Source organism: Rhinoderma darwinii, chromosome 11 (assembly GCF_050947455.1).
Source record: "Rhinoderma darwinii isolate aRhiDar2 chromosome 11, aRhiDar2.hap1, whole genome shotgun sequence".
In the NCBI taxonomy this organism is placed as follows: domain Eukaryota; kingdom Metazoa; phylum Chordata; class Amphibia; order Anura; family Rhinodermatidae; genus Rhinoderma; species Rhinoderma darwinii.
Window position 1 is genome coordinate 96,062,121 of NC_134697.1, and position 7,986 is coordinate 96,070,106.

The window sequence follows — 7,986 nt, forward strand, 5'->3', positions numbered from 1 at the left end:
GATCACGGTGTAAAAGTTTACTCCAGAGGTATTGTAAGTCAGTCCTGAGAGTTACTGCACAGATACAGTACTGAAACGGGTGAGTATATCTGGATTATTACCGTTTTACTTGAGCTTTATATTATCTATGGGACGTAGTGTTTTTTATGTTCGATAGTTTTAGGTATATGCGATACACCCAAATCTGGCTACTTTGGAGAGTAGTGTAAAGGGCAACGTGGCCATAATTTGCTCTTTTTACTCGGGAGTTTTTACCTCCACATCCAAGACTTAGTGGTTTTCCAGGTAAATTGACCCACAACGCAAAAATTCAGGAGTGACTCGATATAACCCAAATATCCTCTATGGACACTTAGAGGTGTTCAGAAATTTTTGAGATGTTGGGAGTGGCTTTGTGGAGCTGCCAGTGACATGGAGAGAATGTAGCGTCCATGGCCGCGGCCCGTCGGGATTACTCACCCCCCCCCGACGGCCACAGCCATGGATCTGTAAGTGCTGGCCCGCATCTCCTCCCCAGAAGACGCCAGCTTTCACTTCCGCTCTTTTCCGCTGTGTCCCGCACATGGGAATTATCATTAATTAGCTTATGATCACCCTGGACTATAAGAAGGGCCCTGCCCCTTTGCTCATTGCCTGAGCGTTGTTGTGTTTTCCTATGTTAGTCTTGCAAATGGTCCTTTAGTGTTATCCTATTCCCGTTGTTTCCTGTGCACTGCTACCTGTGCCCTTTATCCCGTGCTATTTGTTCCTGTGCCTTAAACCTATTGGAGTCGTGTTGTGCCACCAGTTCCGCCTGCTGTGTTACACCACGTCTGGTGTCTGCTGTCAAGGTCCCATCTGTGCCTAGCCATTGCTACTGTCTGAACCACTACAGGTACCCTTGTGCTTGGACTATTTATATATTGACTTGGTACCCTGTTGGCCAGCTGCTATCCCGCTACGGCGGTACGGCCCAGTGGGTCCACATACCCACAGATCGTGACAGAGAACACTATAGTCACTGGCAATTTATTTTACCCGAAATCTATTTTTGACTCTTTGACTACCATTACAGTGCCCACAATTCCCTACAGTGGTCACACATAACCTACAAAGCCAAAGGATACATATGAGATTAGGGTTGTCACGATACCAGACTTTGGACTTCAATCCTGATACTTCGTGTAGTATTGCGATTCTCCAAACGAAAACGATGCTTTGCCAACAATATAAAGAAACACAAAAATAAAAATACATTTTTTATGTGAGGCACGAGGTGTTATCAATTTTGAACCACATCATGTACCTCAGTCATAATGGGCAACATTGGGTTAATGTGTGAATGCATACACCAATCATCATAAATGATGCTATAAATGTGTTGTGTAGGTTGTTACGGTCGCGACGATACCAAATACGTGTATATTATTTTATGTATTGGGACTTCCATTTAATAATGTTTATTTATGATCAAAAATTTACCTTGTGATTATATATGGATAGAACAACTGTAAAAGTATACCCTAACAGGAAATATGGTCATTCAACCCTGGGGTCCTCCAATGGATCCTGGATTGTCTGACCATATATGGTATGTCCCTTGATCGCATCACAGGGGTTCCCCTCTTCTGATTTTCCCTTTGAATACAGCAGTCCGCTTTGAACACGGCATTCATGGGGATAAGAGCGGAGATTAGAAGTTTCTCTGATCTCGGCCATAGGCTGCGATTGTGTGTTACAGCCATTGCCCCACTCCTCATCAGCGGGCACACTTGTTGATGATGTGGCCGGCCCTGAAGACAGAGAACATGGGAGCGCTTTACAGTATATGCACCATGTTCTTTGTCTTCAGTGTCGGCGCCGGGGCTTATTAGTCCAGCACCAGCCGCATGACATCATGCTAGTCACGAAATTCATAATTTACAATACTAAGCTGTGCGGACGAAAGCTGTAATATAAACCCTTAAATTCATGGTCCCTGTCCTGGGTGGAGGTCTCTCTCATTAGATAGATATGAGATCGATCTATATATTTATTTTGTCCCCCATGGGGACTTGAGGGCAGGAGGCCCTGATCGCACGTGCGTAGTGCAGTTTATTAGAGCTGTTGGCTACTCGCTGACAGCAAGCATAGCGGGTCCTGACTTTGTCAGGACCCACTAGGCTTCCGTAGACGGCATAACCGGTGGCCATAGCAACCATCAGCGTCCGTGATAATGTCGCAGGACGTCAATGGTGCTTTAACCCCTAAGAAGTTGCGATCGCTATTGAACACGGCTTCTAAGCGGTTAATCGGCGGGGACAACGCGTTGGGAAGGAGCTGCGGCAATTGCTGTTCGAGACACAGCTCATAAATGTGCAGGGAGGGGGGCGGAAGGGCGGCTATTCCCATGATCTACTATTATCTACTATTACTAATAGTAGGTCCTTGAGCGGGAAGGGGGAGGCGTATTCACACGAATGGGTGTCAAACCGGCCGATTTGCATCCGTGCGGTACCCAATTTCACAGATCTCTCATAGACTTGAGTCTATTGAGGGATTCGTGAAAACGGGCAAAAAAGGACTTGACCTATTTTTTCACGGGCCGTTCACACGATCCGTTAAAAAAAAATGGCCATGTGAATAGCCCCTTAGACGTACCTTGATTTTAATGGTGGCTATAAAAAAAAATTTCGGTCGCACAGCCGATTATACCCTTCCTGTGAATAACCTCTAAAATAGCAGTGTTGGGTCCCTACTTGCTTGCCATATAGGGGTATATTCTTTATACAAATTCAGAGTAAGAGAGGGCTCTCCATGACAAAATCACATACACCCGGCCCCGGTGCCAGGCTGTGCCAAGAAAAAAATATTTCTTATATCTTCAAATGGGTAGTACCAGAACTGGTTGGGAAAACAGGAGTTACAATTAACTTTACAAAAACGCATATTTCCAGTTGCCACTAGAATATGTAAATTATTTGTGGTCTCTGCAGTAAAGAAACATTTTTGGAATCCTTTCGATTCCTGTCTTGTCGAATGGGGGAAATTAACAGGCTTTCCAATCAGCTCCCTGCAGACAATGGGGGCACACAGCAAAAACAGAAAAATAGTCTTGTTGTTCAGCTACCCTCTGGCTCCCGCTAACTTGAAGCGGAGATCTCTTTTTCTGTGGGTGGTCCCTGGATGAGGTGGTGAAGGATCTGCGGCCAGAAGTGTAAACACGGCGTGATCTGGCGATTTAAGATGCCACTACCATGACACAGACTGCTGGGGAAAGAGAAATCCTGCCCAAAGTAGGGGCCAAACACAGGGGAAGAGTATCTTCTTATTGGCTGCCATGTTAGGTGCAGACTATTTTACATTAAAGCGACGCTCCGGACTCAGGACATAATGTGATGTATAAAAGGAGTATTATTACATGGTGCCCTGAAGTTCCGGCCCTTTGCCATGGATCCGCCGTTTCAGGGTCCCCTCCGTGTTGTTCCAAAATGGCCACAGCATTTGACAGACTGAGTCTAAGACTCTCCCTCCATTCACGGATTGGACGGAACAACTCACGTGAGCAGATCTGGCCAATCCGAGAACAGTGGGAGCGTCTCAGACTCTTAGTAGTAGTAGACTTTGTGTTGTCCCAACATTGATAGCGCTGCAGCCATGTTGGGACAACACAAATGCGACCCAAAAATGGCAGATCCATGGCAGAGGGGCACAACTGATGGGCATCAGGAAATATTACTCCATATACATCGTCATATTTAAAATGTTGTCACAGGACCGGAGGGTCGCTTCAATGTAAGTAGAAACTTATGCCTCATGCAAAAAACCGTTGTGCCACTCGAGCCATTTTTGATGGGATCCGAGTGGTACCCGATAGTCTTCACGGACCCATTCACTTTAGCGGGTGAATCGGGTCCGTGAAAAATGATCCGAGTTTCCAATCCGAGGAAAGATAGGACGTGTTCTATCTTTCATCAGATCAATGGATGATAGGTCATAGAAGGGGGGTATTTAAAAGGGCAGAACAGTCAGAAGCACTTTCTCTAACTGCTACACTGCCCACCACTAAATGAGGAGATGTCTATGCCGTGCAGAGGAAATAACGAGTGGCTCCTCACCGCTTCCCATAGACAGTCCATTCACTAGATGCAGTGGTTATTGTCGTCTATGGGTCTGTCTTCCTTGGAACAAGCAAGTTTGAGAAGAAAGTCTGGAATATAATATTTTTGAAGGACCTATAACATTGCTCACCTGAGACTCCTCGTCATGAATGGAATGCTAGAAGTGCGGCACCTATACATGAAGATTTGTTCAGTTGGGAACTTATTGTGATTGGTTGAGAATTGGGCAAGATTAGAGTCATGGCTTAATAAACAAAAAAAATTGCTGCGTCGCGCTTCACACGGGTGTCCCTCTTTCTTTATGAAAAAAGCTGGGACACATGTTAAGTAGAGAATTTTGTTTTTCAAGAAGCAGAGTGTTCATGAGACCCAATTCACATCTATGCAATGCAAGACACGATGATACCAGAAGCGAAGAAACTTGAAAATCCAGTTTCGTTTCCTTGTTCCTAAACCACTAAGTAAACTGCATGGTAATACCAGAGGGACTATGTAATGGAATATTTATTATTCACTCTCCGTAAAAACATTGTTCATCAATCTTAAGACGTAGGCAAGTTGAACATATGTAATCATAAACCGGGTCATTTTCGTTTCTCCATGTGAACCTTGTGCATGTGAATGTAGGAATGTACTTTAAGCTAACCAGTATGTTTGGAAGAATAAGCTCGAAGACCCAAACTCTCAAACAGGGTCAGACAATCCCACCAGAATACCAGAGGATCCCCCAGTCGGCCAAGGCTCCGACACAGTAATCGTTTGCAAAGTTCCAGCAGAAGACAACCCCATTATTAGCCAATCACTTACCACCAGGGTCCATATACGTATAACCTATTAGATCTTATTGATATGTCCTGTGTCTGTCCTGATACGTGATACCCACAGTCCGTGAGCACCTGATAGAAACCGATATATTATCCGCAATTCATTGACAATCAGCCCACAGTACTACCTGCTGCATGTCTGACCTTCCTGCTCCAAAAATCCTAATGATGGACAACAAAGGTAAGGAGAGAGAGGACCAAATCGGCACACAAAGGGGGGTGACTACTCGTTTGGAAAATTTTGTCCGCTCAGCCTCGGTGGATGGAGGAAGGAGAGGACTCAACATTGATGCAACCGATACACGAGACTACTGCCCTAGAGGGTAGGATAGGTGATTTGGAAAACGCTCCCTTGTTCCAACTTCAGCACAACCTTTCTATGAACTGGAGCCCAGAACTGAACTGCATATTCTAGATGAGGCCTCACTAATGTTTTGTAAAGTGGTAATATTACATCCCTGTCCCGCGACTCCATGCCTCTTATAATACACAACAATATCCTGCTGGCTTTAGAAGCAGCTGATTGACACTGTGCTATTATTTAGTTTATGATCTAGAAGTCCACCCAAATCCTTCTCAACAAGTGACTCCCCCAGTATAGCTCCACCTAGGACATATGATGCATGCAGATTATTACTCCCAGATGCAGAACTTTACATTTATCTACATTAAATCTCATTGGCCAAGTGGATGCCCAAACACTCAGTGTCCAGATCGTCTTGTAATTTATGAACATCTTCCATAGACTGAGCTACAGTGGTGCTTGAAATTTTGTGAACCCTTCAGAATTTTCTATCTGTGTCTGCTAATCCTCAAGGTTCACAAACATTTGCTACTCACAGATATGTGATATCGGATAATTTTCCTCAAAAGTTAAATGAGAAATTTTAATATTTTTGATTCATTTGTTTGATTTGATTCTCTTTATCTTCCTTTAGTTCTTGTGAGAAAATGTGAAATAGTTTTAGGTCAAATTTATTCAAAAATCTCGAAAATTCGAAAGGGTTCACAAACTTATAAGCACCACTGTAAATGTAAGGTTTGAATTTCCCCCAAAACACTACAACCTCATGGTTTTTATAATATTATAATACGTTTTATGGTATGACCTATAGTTTAAAATCAACTTTTTTGCCCTCCGGGCACTAGATGATCGGCTGTGACTGGTGTCGGAAACAGATGGCTCTAGTCATGGTATAGTGGCAGTACTGCGGGATGGCCGCTATACAGTGTATGGAGCCATCTGCTTCTAACACTGGCCACAGCATATCATCTAGTGCCCGGAGGCAGCCGGAACAGCTGATCGGTGTGGGATCCGTGTCGGACCCCCACCAATCATATACTGATGACCTTTCCGTGGATTGGTCATCAGTATGAAAAACCGCCCTGTGCCCTCGACAACTCCTTTCAAAGCGCAGTGCCCAAATTTTTGTCCCAACATAACTACAATGCCCTGTTGGGCCCAAAATACAATCGCTTGTAAAGTAACATCCCCCTTTAAGCTTAGAGATTTATTCCCCACACTTTACACATTCTCATGAGGAGGTTATGAGTTGGAAATGACTTACAGTTGATGTTATAGTAGTTACTGGACTCACGTTATATTTCTACTTTCCGTTCCAGCGCCCACAATGTCTGCACCAAACAATGAGATTTCACCCAATACCTACGAGATATTACAGGGCCAATCTTCCGCTAATGTTCCCAATTGGAATATGCCAGTTCCAGCCTACCGACAAGACGCCTTTCCAATGCCCCCTGCATACAATACCGCTCCTTCGACACAGGTGTGGGCTGTCCCTACTGTGGCACCACAGTGGAGTGTGGCAGGGGTAGCGCCACCAAATACACAGACATCACCGCCTTTTTACCAAAGATGAGAATGGTGCTTCCAGGCCGTTTTGAGTCTTTTTAGGAAGAGACTGCATTGGTGATATCACTGTGGTTCTTGGACCGACAGAAGATGGCAGGAGTCGATTTTCTTACTGGGATACAGAAGACAGTACGCTTGAAGTTGGAGCTGAGCGATGGAGAAAAGAATTGTGTTTCGTATATTGGACATGAGATCATCGAGAAGATGGCAGGTATTTCTTTGGAACAAGTATTCTGTCTGCAAGAGTCCAGGAAGTCAGGAATATACGACATTTCTTTTTATTCTGATGGGGATTGTCTATTATTCTATGAGAGCCTGAAGATCAATGCAAAAAATCAGGTGTTGAACAATATTAGTTTTGTACCCTTATTTGAGCTTGATATCAAAGCAGTATTCGTGCATGTGTTTAACCCTTTTACTGAGCTCAGCATAATCAAGAATTTTTTAAGCCTTTATTGCATGAGTGTGAAGGGTGGAATTCAGCAGAAGAGTATACTGGGTGTCTTTAATGGCACTTATAGATTTTGGGTCAAACTAAGGACTGATGACTCTTGTATTGGAGGTGTGAGGCATCCCCCAGCCAATTTTTCCATTGCCGGCCATAGAGGATATCTATGGTATCAAGGTCAGCCATTTTTTTGTAGAAATTGCTTTTCTTTCGGTCATGTTAGAGAGCAGTGCCCAGGTGTAAAATTATGTCGAAATTGTAAAATTCCTGGACATGAAGCTGGTGCATGTTCTATGCCTAGAGCATGTGATTTGTGCGGAAAGACTGGCCATGTATATAAAGACTGTCCTGTATCTCAGAGGAGGAAAGAGGAGGATAGGAGGCAAGAGGAGGCTAAAAAGTTAAAAAATCTTATGGAGGTGAGGAGGAAGGAGGAAGAGAAGAGGAGGAAGAAGTTGAGTCTGGAGCAACAACGTGAGAGTGTGATAGCAGAGCAGGGGAGGAGTGGAGGTGCTCAGGAGCAGGTGGTGGCTGAGGAGGCCATTGAAGAAATGCCATGCGATATTGGAAACTCTCAAAAGATTGACTGGTCTTTGTCATCAGAAGAGGATGTGCAGGAGGATGAGGGGATGGAGGGGAGGGGGGAAAAACGTTTTCGCCCCGCCCAGAAAACAGCAAGGGAAATCAAAGATGGTGACTTGCAACCGCCGTTTTTGGAGACGCCAAACCGTTTCAAACCGTTATTTGAGACCGAAATGGATA